We start from the raw sequence: 18,825 nt of genomic DNA, 5'->3' as shown, positions 1-18,825 counted from the left end.
GGCAAAAATTTTGAAAATTTCGCAATTTTCCAACTTTGAATTTTTATGCCCTTAAATCACAGAGATACGGCGCACAAAAAACTTGATAACTAACATTTCCCACATGTTTACTTTACATCAGCACAATTTTGGAACCAAAATTTTTTTTTGTTAGGAAGTTATAAGGGTTAAAAGTTGACCAGCGATTTCTCATTTTTACAACACCATTTTATTTTTAGGACCACATCACATTTGAAGCCACTTTGAGGGGTCTATATGATAGAAAATACCCAAAAGTGACACCATTCTAAAAACTGCACCCCTTAAGGTGCTCAAAACCACATTCAAGAAGTTTATTAACCCTTTAGGTGCGTCACAGGAATTTTTTTGAATATTTAAAAAAAAATGAACATCTAACTTTTTTTCACAAAAAAAAATACTTTAAGGTTCAATTTTTTTTATTTTACCAAGGGTAACAGGAGAAATTGGACTGCAAAAGTTATTGTGCAATTTGTCCTGAGTACACTGATACCTGATTTGTGGGGGGGAACGACTGTTTCGGCGCATGGCAGAGCTCAGAATTGAAGGAGCGCCGTTTGACTTTTTCAATGCAAAATTGGTTGGAATTCAGATCGGACGCCATGTCACGTTTGGAGAGTCCCTGATGTACCTAAACAGTGGAAACCCCCCACAAGTGACCCCATTTTGGAAACTAGACCCCCCAAGGAACTTATCTAGATATGGGGTGAGAACTTTGAACCCACAAGGGCTTTACAGAAGTTTATAACGTACAGCGGTACAATTAAAAAATCATATTTTTTCCACAAAAATGATCTTTTCACCCCAATTTTTATTTTCCCAAGGGTAACAGGACCCTAAAAGTTATTGTGCAATTTGTCCTGAGTATGCTGATACCCCACATGTGGGGGTGAACCACTATTTGGGCGCATGGCAGAGCTCGGAAGGGAAGCAGCGCCATTTGACGTTTTTGGCTGGAATTGAGATCGGACATCATGTCGCGATTGGAAAACCCCTGATGTACCAAAACAGTGGAAACCCCCCACAAATGACAACATTTTGGAAACGAGAACCCCTAAGGAACTTATCTAGATGTGTGGTGAGCACTTTGAACCCCCAAGGGCTTCACAGAAGTTTATAATGCCCGGGCATGAAAAAAAAAAAATCGTATTTTTTCCACAAACATGATCAATTGGTCCCCAATTTTTTCATTTTCCCAAGGGTAACAGGAGAAATTGGACCGCAAAAGTTGTTGTCCAATTTGTCCTGAGTACGCTGACACCCCATATGTGGGAGAAAACTACTGTATGGACACACGTCGGGGATCGGAAGGGAAGCAGTGCCATTTTGGAATGCAGACTTTGATGGAATGGTCTGCGGGTGTCATGTGCATTTGGAGAGCCCCTGATGTACCTAAACTATTGAAACTCCCAACAAGTGACCCCATTTTGGACACTAGACCCCCCACGGAACTTATCTAGATGTGTGGTGAGCACTTTGAACCCCCAAGTGCTTCACAGAAGTTTATAACGCTCGGACGTGAAAATAAAAAAATCATTTTTTTCCACAAAAATGATATTTTTGCCCCCAATTTTTTATTTTCCTATGGGTAACAGGAGAATTTGGACCCCAAAAATTGTTTTGCAATTTGTCCTGAGTAGGCTGATACCCTACATGTGGGGGTAAAACACTGTTTGGGCGCATGGCAGAGCTTGGAAGGGAAGGAGCACCATATGACTTTTTCAACTCAGAATTGGCTGGAATTGAGATCAGACGCAATGTTGCATTTGGAGAGCCCCTGATGTGCCCAAACAGTGGAAACCCCCAATTCTAACTCCAACCCGAACCCCAACACACCCCTAACCCTAATCTCAGCCCTAACCCTAGCCCTAACTCTAGCCCTAATGGAAAAATGGAAATAAATACATTTTTTTAATTTTATTATTTTTCCCTAACTAAGGGGGTGATAACAGGGGGTTTGATTTACTATTTATGGCGGTTTTTATTTTTGGCAGCTGTCGCACGCTAAAAGACGCTTTTTATTGTAAAAATAGTTTTTGTATCACCACATATTGAGAGCTATAATTTTTCCGTATTTTGACCCACCGAGTCATGTGAGGTCTTATTTTTTGCGGGACGAGTTGACGTTTTTATTGGTACCATTTTCGGGCACGTGACATTTTTTGATCGCTTTTTATTCCGATTTTTGGGACGCAGAATGAACAAAAACCAGAGTTTCATGAATTTCTTTTGGGGGAGTGCGTTTACACCGTTCCGCGTGCGGTAAAATTGATAAAGCGGTTTTATTCTTCGGGTCAGTACGGTTACAGCGATACCTCATTTAGGTCGTTTTTTTATGTTTTGTCGGTTTTATGCAATGAAAACTATTTTATATAAAAAATAATTATTTTTGCATCGCTTTATTCTGCGAGCTATTCTTATTCAGCGGTACCATGGATATTTATATGCGTCTTTTTGATCGCGCGTTATTACACTTTTTGTGTGGCGGCATGATAATAAATCATTATTTTTTGCTTCGTTTTTTTATTTTTTAAGGGGTTCACTAAAGGGGTTAACTAATGGGACAGTTTTATAGGGCGGGTCGTTACGGACGCGGCGATACCTAATATGTGTACTTTTATTGTTTTGGTTTTTTTTTATTTTCAAAAAATGAATTTATTGGGGAATAATTTTTTTTTTTTTTTTTTTTTCTTTTTTTTTTTTTTTCTAATTTATTTGGCGATTTTTTTTTTTTTTTTTTTTTTTTTTTTTTTTATTTTTTTTTTTATTTTATATATTTTTTTTTACTTTATTACATAGTCCCAGGTGGGACATCACTGTCCTGTGACAGATCGCTGATCTGTCACATCACAGATCACTGTGACAGATCAGCAATCTGTCACAGGCCGTGCACAAGGCTTCCTCATGCCTGCGCTTTGGAGGAAAGGAGTCCCCCGCAGCAGCGCTGCACATTGCGCTGCCGTGGGGGGCTCAGGGAAGCACGGAGGGAGCCCCCTCCCTGCCGATGCTTCCCTTTAACTCCCGGTACACCGCGATCATGTTTGACCGCGGTGTGCAAGGGGTTAACGTGTCGGGGGCGGTCCGTGACCGCCCCTGACACATAGTGCCGGGTGTCAGCTGTGATAATCAGCTGACACCCGGCCGCGATCATCGGCGCTCACCACGTGGGCGCCGCTGATCGCGCTAGATGTACTATCCCGTCCATGGGCATAGGGGCCCGGGTCCCATGGACGGGATAGTACGTCTGATGTCAGGAAGGGGTTAAGGGTACCGTTACACTTAGCGATGCACCAGCGATCCCGACAACGATATGGATCGCTGGTGCATCGCTAAGTGGTCGCTAGTGAGCTGCCACACAGGCAGATCTCACCAGCGACATAGCAGCGGTCGGGGGTCGCTACTTACCTGTCAGACGAGGCGATCCTGACGTCCTCCCGCCCGCGTCCACGCATCGCTCGTCGGAGGTAAGTATCAGGCATAGCGATATTGCTAGCAATATTGCTGCTACCTCACAAAATCAGTGATGTTACAGCGATATTGCTAGCGATATCGCTATGTGTAACAGGGGCTTAAAGTTTGCAACAAGCCACCTGGGAGACACACCAAACATGTGGAAGAAGGTGCTCTGGTCAGATGAAACCAAAAGCGATCTTGGCAACAATGCCAAACGATATGTTTGGCGTAAAGGCAACACAGCTCATCACCCTGAACACACCATCCCCACTGTCAAACGTGGTGGCAGTATCATGGTTTGGGGCTGCTTTTCTTCAGCGGTTAAAGGTAAGTTGGTTAAAATTGATGGGAAGATGGATGGAGCCAAATACAGAACCATTCTTGAAAAAAACCTGTTTGAGTCTGCAAAAGACCTGAGACTGGGACGGAGATTTGTCTTCCAACAAGACAATGATCCCAAACATAAAGCAAAATCTACAATGGAATGGTTCACAAATAAACGTATTCAGGTGTTAGAATGGTCAAGTCAAAGTCCAGACCTGAATCCAATCGAGAATCTGTGGAAAGAGCTGAAAACTGCTGTTCACAAACGATCTCCATCAAACCTCACTGAGCTCGAGCTGTTTGCCAAGGAAGAATGGGCAAAAATTTCCGTCTCTCGATGTACAATACTGATAGAGAAATACCCCAAGCGACTTGCAGCTGTAATCGCAGCAAAAGGTGGCGCAACGAAGTATTAAGTTAAAGGGCCCGAATAATATTGCACGCTCCACTTTTCAGTTTTTGAATTTCCACAAAAATTTAAAATAACCAATAAATTTCGTTTAACTTCACACTTGTGTCCCACTTGTTGATTCTTCACCAAAAATTTACATTTGGTATCTTTATGTTTGAAGCATGCTATGTGGGAAAAGGTTGAAAAGTTTCAGGGGCCGAATACTTTCGCAAGGCACTGTATGGCCGGAGTCACACTTGTGAGTGTGATGCAAGAAACTCGCGCATCAATACCCGACACTGCCGCCGGCACTGCCGCCGGCACTCATAGTGTGTGGCTGCAAAGAAATACATGCAGCCGCACACTCCGGTCCCGAGTGCTGGGCATTGATGCGAGAGTCTCTCACGAGTTTCTCGCATCACACTTGCAAGTGTGACCCCGGCCTATGATGTCATAACTCTGGAACGCTTCAACGGATCCCACGGATTCTGTAATTGGTTTTTCATGACCTATTGTACTTCATGATAGTGGTAACATTTATTTGATATGACTTGCGTTTATTTATGAAAAACGTTTGGCAAAAAATTAAAAAATGTAGCAATTTTCAAACTTTGTAAGTTTTATCTCGTTAAATCAGTCTTGTCACACAAAACAGTTAATAAATTACATTTCCCACGTGTCTACTTTACATCAGCACAATTTAAAAAAAAAATTTTTTTTGGCAGTTAGAAGGGTTACAAGTGGACCAGCAATTTCTCATTTTTACAACAAAATTTACAAAACCATTTTTTCAGGGACCACCTCACATTTGAATTGACTTTAAGGGGCCTATATGACAGAAACTACCCAAAAGTGACACCGTTCTAAAAACTGCACCCCTCAAGGTAGTCAAAACCACATTCAAGAAGTTTATTAACCCTTCAGGTGCTTCACAGGAATTAATGAAATGTGGAGGGAAAAAATGTACATTTAACTTGTTTTTACAAAAAATGTTCCTTTAAACCCAATTTTTTTTTACTTTCATAAGGATAACAGGAGAAAGTAGACTAGACAATTTGTTGTGCAATTTTTCCTGAGTATGCCAATACCCAATATGTGGAGGAAAACTACTGTATGGGCACACGGCAAGGCTTGGAAGTGAAGGAGCGACATTTGACTTTTTGAATGCAAAATTTTCTGGAAAAATGCGATCGCATTGCATTGTGCTGATGGGAGCAGACAGGAAGCTCAATCCCTTTGCGATGCTCTTCGATGTTGCTGTCGGTATTTACAGCGGCAGCAGGGAGGTTAAACATCCTTGATCAGTGCTAGCACCAATCCTGGGCGTTGCTGCAGGATGTCAGCTCTGACATAGAGCTGAGACCTGCACCCGATCGGCGCAACGCTCAGCATGAGCCTGCATTATCATGGCGCTATATATATATATATATATATATATATATATATATATATATATATATATGCGGTTTCCGGGAACGCAGCTCCTGCGGCGCCGTATATATACAACGCATGTCGGGAAGAGGTTATCCCACCAACAGATCATTTTAATCAAGAGATCTTGCAATAATAATAAGTTCCACATCTGGATGTGTTTAAAATTGTTCCTGTGCTGAGATAAACTTTTAAATGTGCCCCTGCTGTGTACTGTGTAATGGCTGTGTCTGACTGTGCAGGAACATGGTCTGATCATACCACAGCTCCTGGGCAGGGGAGGAAGTAAAAAAGTATACACACATACATTACTGCAGGTGATCACAAATAATTCTTTCATCTGAGGTGAAACATTTTTTTGAAACGGGCAGGGAAATGTTTTGCCTCACAAAAAGAATCGGCTGTGATCGCCTACTGTAATGTCTATATACTCTTTTTTGCTTCCTCCCCTGCCCAGGAGCTGTGGTATGATCAGACCGTGTTCCTGCATTTTCAGACACAGCCATTACACAGTGCACAGCTGGGGCACATATACAGTTGCTTCTCATAAAATTAAAATATCAAAAAGTTAATTTCAGTTCTTCAATACAAAAAGTGAATCTTGTATTATATACAGTCATTACAAATATAGGGATCTATTTCAAGTGTTTATTTCTGTTAGTGTTGATGATTATGGCTTACAGTCAATGAAAACCCAAAAGTCATTATTTCAGTAAATTAGAATAATTAACAAAAAACACCTGCAAAGGCTTCCTAAGCGTTTAAAAAGGTCCCTTAGTCTGTTTCAGTAGGCTCCACAATCATGGGGAAGACTGCTGACTTGACAGATGTCCTGAAGGCAGTCATTGACACACTCCACAAGGAGGGTAAGCCACAAAAGGTCATTTCTAAAGAAGCTGGCTATTCAGAGTGCTGTATCCAAGAATATTAATGAAAAGTTGAGTGGAAGAAGAAAGTGTTGTAGAAAAAGTTGCACAAGCAACCGGGATAACCGCATCGTTGAAAAGGATTAAGAGAAGGCCATTCAAAAATGTGGGGAAATTCACAAGGAGTGGACTGCTGCGGGAGTCATTGCTTCAAGAGACTCCACCACACACAGGCGTATCCAGGACATGGGCTACAAGTGTCGCATTCCTTGTGTCAAGCCACTCATGACCAAAAGACAAGGCCAGATGCATCTTAAAATAAACTGGACTGTTGCTCAGTGGTCCAAGGTGTTGTTTTCAGATGAAAGTAAATTTTGCATTTCATTTGGAAATCAAGGTCCCAGAGTTTGGAGGAAGAGTGAAGAGGCACACAATTCAAGCTACTTGATGTCTAGTGTGAAGTTTCCACAATCAGTGATGGTTTGCAGAGCCATGTCATCTGCTGGTGTAGGTCCCCATTGTGTTTTATCAAGACCAAAGTCAGCGCAGCGTTCTACCTGGAAATTTTTAGAGATCTTCATGCTTCTCTCTGTCAACAAGCTTTTTGGAGATGGAAATTTCATTCTCCAGCTGGACTTGGCACCTGTCCACACTTCCAAAAGTACCAATACGTGGTTTAAAAACAACAGTATCAGTGTGCTTGATTGGCCAGCAAACTCACCTGACCTTAACTCCATAGAGAATCTATGGGGTATTGTCAAGAGGAAGACAAGAAACACCAGACCCAACAATGCAGCGAAGCTGAACGCTGCTATCAAATCAACGTGGGCTTCCATAAGACCTCAGCAGTGCCACTTGTTGCCTCGACCAAGTATCGAGTGCATTTACAGATCATACATTTCAGTAGGCCAACGTTTTGGATTTTAATATCATTTTTCAAGCTGGTGTTATAAAGTATTCTAATTTACTACGAAAATTACTACCCAATTAATTTTGGGTTTTCATTGGCTGTAAGCCATAATCATCAACATTAACTGAAATAAACACTTGAAATAGATCACTCTGTTTGTAATGACTCTCTGTAATAGGAGTTTCACTTTTTGTATTGAAGAACTGAAATAAATTAACTTTTTAATGATATTCTAATTTTGTGAGAAGGACCTGTATGAGATTATCTCAGCACAGGAAAATGTATTTAAACATATCCAATTGTGTGAGTTGTTGTTATTATTCTAAGATGTATTGATTAAATTAACTTTAAAATTAGCCTTGTTTGGGAAAGCCATTTTACGACTTTGGACGTAGACATACATCCCGGTCGGTACATACTTACCAACCTTGAATTTATGGATACGTCATATCTTTAATGCAAGACGTCCCTGATCTTTCCTAATCCACCCAATCCACTTTTCCCCCCTTTTTTCCTGTTTTCCTCATCCCCAGCCCCCCTTTCTGACGCTGATCAGTACTTGATTGCTCAATTTTTGTCAGTTTGTTTCTTTTTTATGCAGCTGCCGAGAGCACAAATCACTGATCGGAACTTATGTTCGCTGTTTTCAATTACTTTTTTTGTCCCTGTCTATTTTTTCTACCCTCATTTGCACCACCTCCATGCTTGCGTCCTGCAGCTGCCGAGCACTGGTCAGTCACACAAATCACAGGTCTGCACTTTTACTAGCTGTTTTCCAGGACTTTTTTTTTTGTCCCTGTGAGTGCATCCTACAGCCGCTGAGCCGCTGATCAGATGCACATGACTAATGTAGCGTCTGTACTCACTTTTGGCAAAGCCTTTTTTTCCTCCCTGTCTGTTTTTTTTTTTCTTATCCCCTTTTCCACCACATGCATGTGCACTACAGCCGTCGAGAGCTGATCACTGACGCACAACAGTGATTGGCCTCCAGTTGTTGTTTTTTTTTTTTTGCGTGATAAATAATTTAAATTAATTGATAGGACTGGATTAGGGACAGTAAAAATATACTGTGGTAATTGGCATGTACTACAGTATTTTTTTACAAAATTGAGTCAGGGTTAGTGTCAGATAGTAAAGAGTAAAAAAAAAAAAAAGTACCATTAGTAATCAACATCTACTACAGTATTTTTTACTAAATTAAGTTAGGGCTAGTTTCAGAGTGGGAAAAAAAAAACTGCATCCGTGCATGCGTCCTACAGGCATCGACCCCTGATCACTGACTTACGTCGGTGATTGGCCTCCAGTTTTTGCTTTTTTTTCTCCTTTTTTTGAGTGAAAAAAGAATTTAAAAAAAAATGTAGATTAGTTGACAGGCCAAGATTAGGGACAGTAAAAAATACTGTAATAATCGGCATCTATTACAGTATTTTTTTACTGAATGGAGTCAGGTTTGGTGTCAGTAATAATTTTTTAACTGACGTCAGTTTAGTAAGTTTGTTTTTTATTTCACCAAATTTTTATCTTTTTTGTATTTTTCTCTTTCTAGATCCTTTTTTTTGTCTTTTTTAAATTAAACAAAATTTTATACCAAGCAATCACACAAGCACCTGAATAAAATTTGGTACACAAACCATGTACACGTGAAAAAATGTTCCGCTCATCCCATCCACTTTAGATAGCGGAGGAGGAATACACCCTCCTTACCTCCAACACTGATAATGAGGTAGATGATCACACCTTCCTTTATTTTTCCTCTTCTTCCTCAATTGATTCTGAACCACCACGCAGACGCCCCAGGACAGAAAATGAACCAGCACCCATCTTACTGACCACATATGGACCTCACTCCCCAAAAAGTATGAGCCACTGATTTTGTGGCGCAATCAGGAATTAAATTTAACACTACTGGCCTCACAGATATAGCCTTTTTCAATGTCTTTTTCTTTGAGAATTTTGTAAACCTCATGGTGGCCCAAGCAAATTTGTATACCCAGCAATTATTTTGCACAAAACCATCCTTCATCATTTTCTAACAGGACCACTGTAGTCGCAGTAGAAATTCTGACATATTCCAGCCTGGTCCTTCACATGGGGTTAGTGAAGAAGCCTGAAGTTTGGCCATATTGGCCCGTAACCAATTTGAGGATATCCAAAAAATTTTGCGTTACAATGATAAAACACAATGTCCTCCCCGAGATGACCCCAACTTTGACCAACTAGTCATTGAGCAATTCAGCATCAAGTTTGCTCAGGTGGACGTTCCCCAAAGGTACATCTGCGTGGATGAGTACCTAATACATTTCAAGTGGAGACTAAAATTCCAGCTATACCTGCCCAATAAGAGGGCCAGGTACGGAAATATCTCAGGGTACACCCACAGGTTTAGAGATTATGAAGGGAAGGACAACCAAAATGAAAACCCTTAATGTTCCCTGTCCTGGGAGTGAGTGGGAAAATTGTGTGGGATTTGGTGCACCCACAGCTTTATCACTTCTACGTAGATAACTTATTTACCAGCATCCCACTCTTCAAATCCCTCTCTGCTTGAGCTACCACAACTTGCGCTACTGTCCACAAACATTAGAGATGCCTCCCTAAGAAGCTAATTGGGCAGTTGCTAAGACAGGGTCAGCGCAGAGCCCAATGTAGCGACAACATGCTGGAGGTCAAGGACAAGAGGGATATCCTTTTCTTGACCACAATACATTGTGGTGACAGCACCCCCACCGCTGTACAAGGTACCGCTATACAGGTCACCAAACCAGACTGTGTACTGGGTTACAAGAACATGAGGAGAGTTGATCTCTCTGATAAAGTCCTCCAGCCGTACAGTGCATTGAGAAAAGCCAAGGTGTGGTGCAAGAAAATGGCCTTGCACATCGTACAGATGGCAATGTACAAAGCTTACCTGCTATCACGATGTGCAGGCCAGACCGGTATGTGGTACCTTCAGTTGCAGGAGATACCACACACTGTGCCACACACCCATGGACTACTAAATTAATCTCTGACTTGCGCAACTCATGTATGACAACCTGATTTAAGCTACACAACTTGCGTATGCCACTACATTATGAAATTTACATATCAGGAAACACAAGATCAGTTCCAAAATGGGGTTTTCCACAGTTTAGGCACACGCTACATGGCACCCACAGACCATTCCATCAAAGTCTGCATTCCAAATGTCACATATGGGGTATCGGCTTAGGAGAAATTTGCACAACAGATTTTGGGGTCTATTTTCTCCTGTTACCCTTGTGAAATAACCAAATTTGGGGCTAAAACAACACACCTAGATAAATTGCTTAGTTTCTAAAGTGGGGTCACTTGTGGGAGGTTTCTACTGTTCAGGCACATCTGGAGCTCTCCAAATGCAACATAACGTCCACTCTCAATCCCAGCCAATTTTGCGTTCAAAAAGTCAAACTGTGCTCTTTCCGTTTTGAGCCCTGCTGTGCACCAAGTCATTTTCCCCTATATATGGGTATCTGGATGCTCAGAAGAAATTGCACATCAATTTTTTTCTGTCCATTTTCTCCTCTTACCCTTGTGAGAAAAAAAAATTGGCGGCTTAAAGATAATTTTTGTGGCAAAAAGGTGTTTTGTTTTTTTTTTTTTGTTGTTTTTCTTTTAATTTCACGTTATAAACTTTTGTGAAGCGTCTGTGCTCACCACACATCTACATAAGTTCCCTGTGGGGGTCTATTTTCCAAAATGAGGTTACTTGTAGGGGGTTTCCACTGTTTAGGCATATCAAAGCCTCTCCAAACGCGACATGGCGTCTGCTCTCCACTCCAGACAATTTTGCTTTCAAAAAAGTCAAACGGTGCTCCTTCCCCTCCGAGCCCTGCTGTATGCCCAAACTGTAATTTTCTCTCACATATGGGGTATCGCAGTACTCAGGAGAAATTACACAAAAAAATTTAGGGTCCATTTTCTTTTGGTATCCTTGTGAAAACAAAAAAAAATTGGATCTAAAATAAGTTTTTTTTTGTCATAAAGAGAGTTAAATGTATATTTTTCCTTCCAAGTTGCTTCAGTTCCTGTGAAGCACCTGAAAGGTTAATAAACTTCTTGAATGTGGTTTTGAGCACCTTGCGGGGTGCAGTTTGTAGAATGGTGTCACTTTGTGTATTTTCTCTCACATGGGCCCCTCAAAGTCACTACAAATGTGATGTGGTCCCTAAAAAAATTAAAAAAATTTTTTAAAAAAAGAGAACTCACTAATCAAATCTCAACACTTATAACTTCCTAACAAATAAAAAATGTTTCAAAAATTGTGCTGATGTAAATTAGAAATGTGGGCAATGTTATTTATTAACTATTTTGTGTGACTCTGATTTGAGGTAATAAAAATTAAGTTTGAAAATTGCTAAATTTTCCAAATTTTCAAATTTTTTTTCACAAATAAATGAGTCTTATCAAACCAATTTTACCACTATCATGAAGTACAGTATGTCACGAAAAAACAATCTCCGAATCTGTGGGATCCTTTGAAATGTTCCAGAGTTATTACCTCATAAAGTGACATTGGTCAGAATTGTAAAAATTGGCATGGTCATGAAGGTGAAAACAGTCTTAGGGGATAAAGGGGTTAAGAAGTACAAATATCTGAACTTTCCTCCTCTGTGAAGCTTTTTGAACGTAAGTTGCTACACCAATACACAATGTCAGCCATCACAGATCCCATACGAGTTGTCACTCAGCAGGGGCATACATAGAAATCATGGGGCCCCAAAGCAGAAGCTCCCTACCTGCCCAAAGAAAAATTAAGATTTGGTGGGATCACTGAAGAGCATAACTCACAACATTACAGCCTATACAAAGTAATTTTTTCCATTCTACATGACGGCACCACGAGAGAGGGGATCCGCCCAACAAGGACAGGAAACCTTCAAGATAATCCTCTCTCCGCATCAGTTGGTTTCCTGTACTCGAAGGGGAACCCTCAAGTTGAAAACCTCTTGAAGATTCTTGAAGAAAGAAGAATGAAGAGGATTCCTGGGTCGGGTGATTACTGGCAGGCTCCGGTCTGCTACACCCGTCACCAGGTACCGATAGTCGCCTCAGGGGCCATATATTCCTATGCCCCCCCTGAGTGAGTGCATGGCCACAGCCCGTGAGGCAAATGCCCAGGTGAAGTTTGATGCCACGGAAACCACATGCGGTGTACCCTCCCAGATGTCTATACCCCATAGAAGTCCACGGAGGCCACTTTCTGTGCTCCCTCCCTGTTAACGTGTGGTGGCCATGCAGCCCGTGAGGCACATCGGTGCCCGGACAGAGGTAAGACTCCTCGGAGGACCTTTTCGGAATTCCTCCCTGTTGAGCCCAGGACGCCGGTCACCGTGTTGGCCATGGAAAAGAAGCAGTACCTGCAGGAATGATGGCCAGCGGTGTGATCGCTCCCTCCAGGTAAAATCCAGCACAGGTATGGAGGAGGTGGCGGTGACCAGGGTGTTTTGGTAGCCAGGGGTGGTGCAGCATTGTCGCCCCCTCTGGGCAGATCCAGGAATGGAGGGGGCTGCGGTACCGAGTGTCAAGGCGGCCGGGTGTCAGAAGAACGCCAGAAAAGCCAGGAGCCGGGCGCGCACCGGAAGTGATGCGCCAGATAGTGGCTGTACTCACACAGGACAGAGACGCGCACCAGGAACTTGCCAAAGAGCGTGCACCCAGGGGAAAGGCGGGCGCTCTCCGGGGCACATACATGGAGAGGAATTCAGCGCACACTGGTAATGGTTACTGGGGGTGCACGCAGCCGGGCATAGCCTGCATGCGGGGGATGAGATACAGAAGCGCATGAGACCGGCAGGAGCAGGATCAACCAGGTGATCATCAAAAAAAAATGGGGTAATGTCAGAAGTGCTGGCAGGGGTCACCAACCATTCTAGGTTGAACGTAACGGTTCTCATCTGAAAGCAGCAGCAGCTAACTTGTTAATATTGAGAGCCTTTTTTGCCAGAGCACTTGCAGCCGCGCCAGGAGGTACAGGAGTGGCGGTCTCGCTCATGAGAGGAGCCAGATGCGCCATAACTACAGTGGAAGCCGCTCGGACAGCGTACAGGAGGATCGTCATGGTGGTAAAAAGGAGGGGTCCACAGTCCCGATGGGAGTCATGTGTACAGACCAGTCAGCCTCCAGATCCGGTACCCGTCTTGTAAAGCATCCGAGTGGTGAGTGACCTTCGAGAAAGTCCAGTACGATAATGTCTGTTCTCTTTCTCTCTCTTGTCTCCTCTCTCCCCTCTTTTTACATACATTGGTGGGGTAGAGCATTGGAGATCCCCCAAAAAGGGGGAAATCAGAAAAAAGGAATAAGGAATATTCCTTATGTAAAAAAGTCCCCTAGTAATAAGAGGTTATGTCAGGCCTGTATTGTTAAAACAGTAGCGGAAGAGACACCCTCTCTGCTGAGAGGCGGATATCCCTGATTCAGTCTGAAGTCTGTAAATCAGGAAGGGCTTTGCAGTCAACAAACATGGATAGCAAAGCAAGGGATAGGCCAGACCCTCATTGATCTCTCAGGAAGACCCCAGAGGGATCAGAGGATGACTCAATTAAATCTCGCTACTGAGAAAGTAGCTCAGATGAGAAAGATACGTTCCTAGTAGAGGATATAGTACGGACAAGCTTATTAAAGCCTTCCCTATTCTTGGCAAGGACTCATTAAAAGGGAATGGGAAAGAAACCAGAGGAAGACCCATAATCAATTCCCTGTAAAGGAGGTACTCTTTTGAGGAAGAGACATCCTCATCCTGGGATGAGGCTTCAACAATTTAGGTAGCAATCTCAAAGGTCGCGAGAAAGTCCTCCCTGCTCCTTAAGGATTTAGGTTCCCTGAAAGAACCTCTGACAGAAAGACATATAATTGTCTTAAAACAGCCTGGGAGATCTCAGCTGAATCACTAAAGGGCATGTCACACTAAGAGATATCGCTATAACTAGTGACGTTATAGCGATATTGCTAGCGATATCTCTGTGTCTGATACTTACCTACGACCGGCTCCCCCGCTGGTTATCGCTGATCGCGCGAGAACGTTCAGGACTGTTTCTCGTCGTCAGCTTCCTGTGGCGCTTCCTGCTGTGAAGACGAGCGACGCGTGGAGCCGGGCGGGAGGACGCAGGATCGCCTGGTGTGACAGGTAAGTAGCGATCCCCGTCCCCAGCGATGTCGCTAGTGAGATCTGCCTGAGTGGCAGCTCACTAGCGACCACTTAGCGATGCACCAGCGATCCTGACCGCGTCATATCGCTGGTCGGGATCGCTGGTACATCGCTAAGTGTGACAGTACCTTTAGACCGGCCATTGTGGCCACTGGTGTGGTTAGATCCCTTAAGATATGGATTAATATCCTGAAGGATCAGCTAGAGCAAAGAATCCCCCAGGGAGACTATCCTAGAGGCAATACCAGCCATAAGAGCAGTGGCAGTATTTCTAGCTGAGACTTCAGCAGGATTCAGCAAGGCTATACAGAAAATTAGACACCAGCCATTCTAGACTGAGCATGACTGCGTACGTCAGGTGGCGGCCACTATGCAGCTTGAGGCTGGCCTGGGACCGGATTGGGAAACCAGCCCGCAATTGCAAAAAACTTTGGCTAATATAGAATGCCTTGCATGATGGCTTAAATGCTGGCTGGGGCCACACAGGCAAAGATGTAACTCTGCCCTTTTACCATGTGAGGGAAATTTCCTGTTTTAGTCAGACATTGGATGACGTATTAGGGAAAACCGACAACAAAAAGAAAATTTTCCCAAAAAACAGGCCTCTTTCGGCGCTCCTTTCGGAAGGGCCGGAAATCCAGGAGACTGCAATATAAGGATCGAGACAGAAACAACTTTGACAAACGATCCAAAGGTGGGAGAGGCTTCTACCTTAACAAGCCCTCCAAAGACACCAAGAAACCCTTCCAGGTACAGGCATTCTCAGGTGCACTTCCTCCCAGCTTAGGAGAGGTTTTCGTCCAGCACCTGGATCTGGCAAATTGTGGGATCAGGTCTGGAATTAAGGTTCCACCACTAGCTTCCACGAGGACATATGCAGTCCTCTCAAAGAAAGACGGTCTGAAAGGGGAAACAACCTCACTCTTAGACAAACATGTCCTGGAAGAGATTTCGATATAAGCCCCAGATAGTTCCTGGAGGTCAATTATAATTCTAAAAAGACCTCAATAGGTATCTGATAATCCTGTCTTCCAAGATGGAGATAAGGCCAGCAGCGGAACTCCTCCTTCCTCAAATGTTATATAACAATTCCAAGACCTCAAGAACACTTATCACCAGATCCGGCAATAAGGCCATATATGTCTCAGAGTGACAGTCCGGATGGGTCTCAGTAGCGTCATTTCCAATACAGGGCCCTGCCCTGTGGAGTAGTGATAGCCCCCAAGTTTTCACAAGGCTAGTTGCAGAAGTCACAGCGCTCCTCAGAGGGAAAGATACTCTGGTGATACCCTAATCGGGACAACTTCTTTATGGGGAATGGGGAAGAAATCTCCCTTGCGGTCAAGATCAAGTCAGAATAGTGATGAAAACACTATAGACGTTAGGATGACAGTTGGACCTAAAAAAAAAACTAAAAAAAAAAAACCTGGAACCAGCGATGATCTAGAAATTCTTGAGGTTAACAGTGGACTCAGTGGAGCAGCTCCCAGAGTAAAGGGCCTTTTACACTAAGCAACGCACCAGCGATAACGATAGCGATCCGACCAGGCATAGATCGCTGTTGTGTCGTTACGTGATCGCTAGATAGCTTTCAAACAGTCCAATCTCGTCAACGACGCTAGAGAGATCAGCGATCTGCATAGCGACCTCGTTGCTCGTTGAGTACCTTTCACATTACTAAACAAAAACCGATTCAGACCTCGGTGGGCGTGCTTCAGCGTTTAATTTACAACGCCCCCCAAAGCGCCGATTGGTGGTCACCGCTGCGCTGTCATTGGCCGGCGGCGTCATTAAAGAGGACGTAGTAGCGTTTCAGTTTAAATCTCTGGAGCGCCGTGGTTAGCTTCTAAACCAGCATTTTTCTTCCTAGAGACAAAAGTGCATTTTTGGTTTGATTTTGCTATTCGTCCTTCAGCAACCCTCTTGAAGACTAATCAGCGTTGGTTATTTTCCAATACCTCCATTTTTGAGACCATCAGAAGAATCAACAGTGCAAATTTTTTTTTTTTTTTTCTCGCCATAACTTTCGGATTTTTCACACCGTCAAAGGTAAGTTTATTTTGGTTCAAAAGTTTTATTTTTTGTGTATGCTTTTTTTTTTGTTTTATTTTATTGTTTTATTTTAGTTTAGTTTAGAAACCGCGCCCGCCCCCATTTTTGTAATTGTTGAACGTGATACTTTTCTAGGACAGCGACCAAGCTTATGCGATTCAAACTCTTTTTTATCTTGTGTATGTCCATTTTGTCCATATGCACATGTCTGAGTAGCCATTTTAGTTTTGAAACCGCGCCCGCCCCCATTTTTGTAATTGTTGAACGTGATACTTTTCTAGGACAGCAACCAAGCTTATGCGATTCAAACTCTTTTTTATCTTGTGTATGTCCATTTTGTCCATATGCACATGTCTGAGCAGCCATTTTAGTTTTGAAACCGCGCCCGGCCCCATTCTTGTAATTGTTGAACGTGATACTTTTCTAGGACAGCAACCAAGCTTATGCGATTCAAACTCTTTTTTATCTTGTGTATGTCCATTTTGTCCATATGCACATGTCTGAGCAGCCATTTTAGTTTTGAAACCGCGCCCGGCCCCATTCTTGTAATTGTTGAACGTGATACTTTTTCTAGGACAGCGACCAAGCTTATGCGATTCAAACTCTTTTTTATCTTGTGTATGTCCATTTTGTCCATATGCACATGTCTGAGCAGCCATTTTAGTTTTGAAACCGCGCCCGCCCCCATTTTTGTAATAGTTGAACGTGATACTTTTCTAGGACAGCGACCAAGCTTATGCGATTCAAACTCTTTTTTATCTAATGTATGTCCGTACCTAAATGAAACGTTCTCACCATTTCCTTTTATTTTTTTTAAAGATGGCAGCAAGTAGCCAAGTAGCAAGCAGCCAAGACTTCATACGCCAATTTATTGAGATGTATCGGTCAATGCCCTGCCTCTGGAAGGTGAAGTCGCCAGACTACAGTAATAAGTACAAAAAGAAGGTTGCATATGAGAAACTTGTACATCTATATCAAGAACATCATCCCAGCGAAACGGTAGATGAGGCTGTTATTAAAAAAAAAAATACAAGCTCTACGCACTGTGTTCAAGAAGGAATTGAACAAGGTGGAAAAGTCTACAAGGTCGGGGGCGGGTACCGATGAAGCGTATGTTCCGAAGTTGTGGTACTACAACTTACTGGAGTTTACGCGAGACCAGGAAATCCCCAGGGTTATGCATTGTTCTATGTCACTGCCACAAGAGGAAGAAACAGTGACACGGCCTGATTCCCCTCTTGTCGATGTAAGTATGTTTTGGGTTTCCCTCAAAAAACCAATGATGCATATATATGTACATGCTACTGTTGAGTTTTAATGATTAAGTCGATGATTTGAAACTTTGTTCACAGCTGATAACTGTACATCTGTAATTGGGTTATCATAACATAATTTCTACAAATAGTCGATGTCAGTACATAGCCAGTACCACTTTCCCCCCCCCTCATAATAAATTATTGTTATGTGTTTAGAAAAAACTCTTTTTACTTTTTCTGTGTTTTAACCTGGTTTTTCTGTTCTTGCAGCATGTAACAGAAGAGGTCTCACCTACACCATGTGTCATACAGGAAACCCCTACAACATCAAACGCAACCGACGACAGGATGTCCATAATTGCAGAGGAGGCAAGTGTGTCCGCAGGAGCGTACACTGTGCAAAGGCGTCTCCCAGTGAGTCGAAAAAGAAAGGCCACCGCTCCTCCTTTTCCAGAGTTTGTCGATTTAGCAAAGAACATATTGGTTCTGCAGGAAAAACAAGCAATTGGTGGCTTTGCACACATGGTGGACGAAAGACTTCGGTCTCTCGACGTAACGCAAAGGCTTCAGGCCGAGAGAATAATATTTGAAGCGCTAAATAAAGCTGCTGTTGGACAACTTACAGACAGTTATACTCTTGTGGATGCCCAGTCTATGTCACTAAACCCATGGCCGCAGACACAAGAACATGTAACCAGCACGTCAAGAAGGATGATTCAGCCAATACAGAGCATGAACTTTGGAACCCCACATTTGCAGTCTGCCCCATTCATAAATCCTAGAAGGCAGCAACTGAATGACTCTGACTGTTTTTACACTCAATTATAGTTTTTATGTTTACTTGTTGTATTAAAAAAATAAGTTTTCTATCCTTATTGTTTCAAAAAAAGAAATAAAATTTAATTTTTTGCATTTCACATGATCACGATTTCAAGTCCTTTGTAGACTGAGACAAAGTG

The 18,825-nt window shown here is 42.7% G+C and overlaps 1 protein-coding gene and 1 long non-coding RNA gene across 5 annotated transcripts in view; both read left to right on the top strand.

Annotated features, from left to right (window-relative positions):
• Positions 1-18,825, top strand: part of RNFT2 (ring finger protein, transmembrane 2) — a 167,791-nt gene that overhangs the window by 100,512 nt on the left and 48,454 nt on the right. The window lies entirely within an intron of this gene.
• On the top strand, positions 11,918-18,786 carry LOC141073937 (uncharacterized). Of its 2 annotated transcripts, XR_012227114.1 has the most exons (4): positions 11,918-13,569; positions 16,429-16,607; positions 17,430-17,856; positions 18,137-18,786. It is a non-coding gene; the product is annotated as an uncharacterized lncRNA (long non-coding RNA). The 2 variants fall into 2 exon arrangements; XR_012227103.1 differs by lacking the exon at positions 11,918-13,569 and having other exon boundaries at positions 13,580-16,607.

Source organism: Dendrobates tinctorius, unplaced genomic scaffold, assembly GCF_039654945.1.
Source record: "Dendrobates tinctorius isolate UK_male_01 unplaced genomic scaffold, ASM3965494v1 ptg000003l, whole genome shotgun sequence".
Lineage (NCBI taxonomy): Eukaryota > Metazoa > Chordata > Amphibia > Anura > Dendrobatidae > Dendrobates > Dendrobates tinctorius.
The sequence above is the reverse complement of the archived record's forward strand: the minus strand, read 5'-3'. Positions and strand labels throughout refer to the sequence as shown.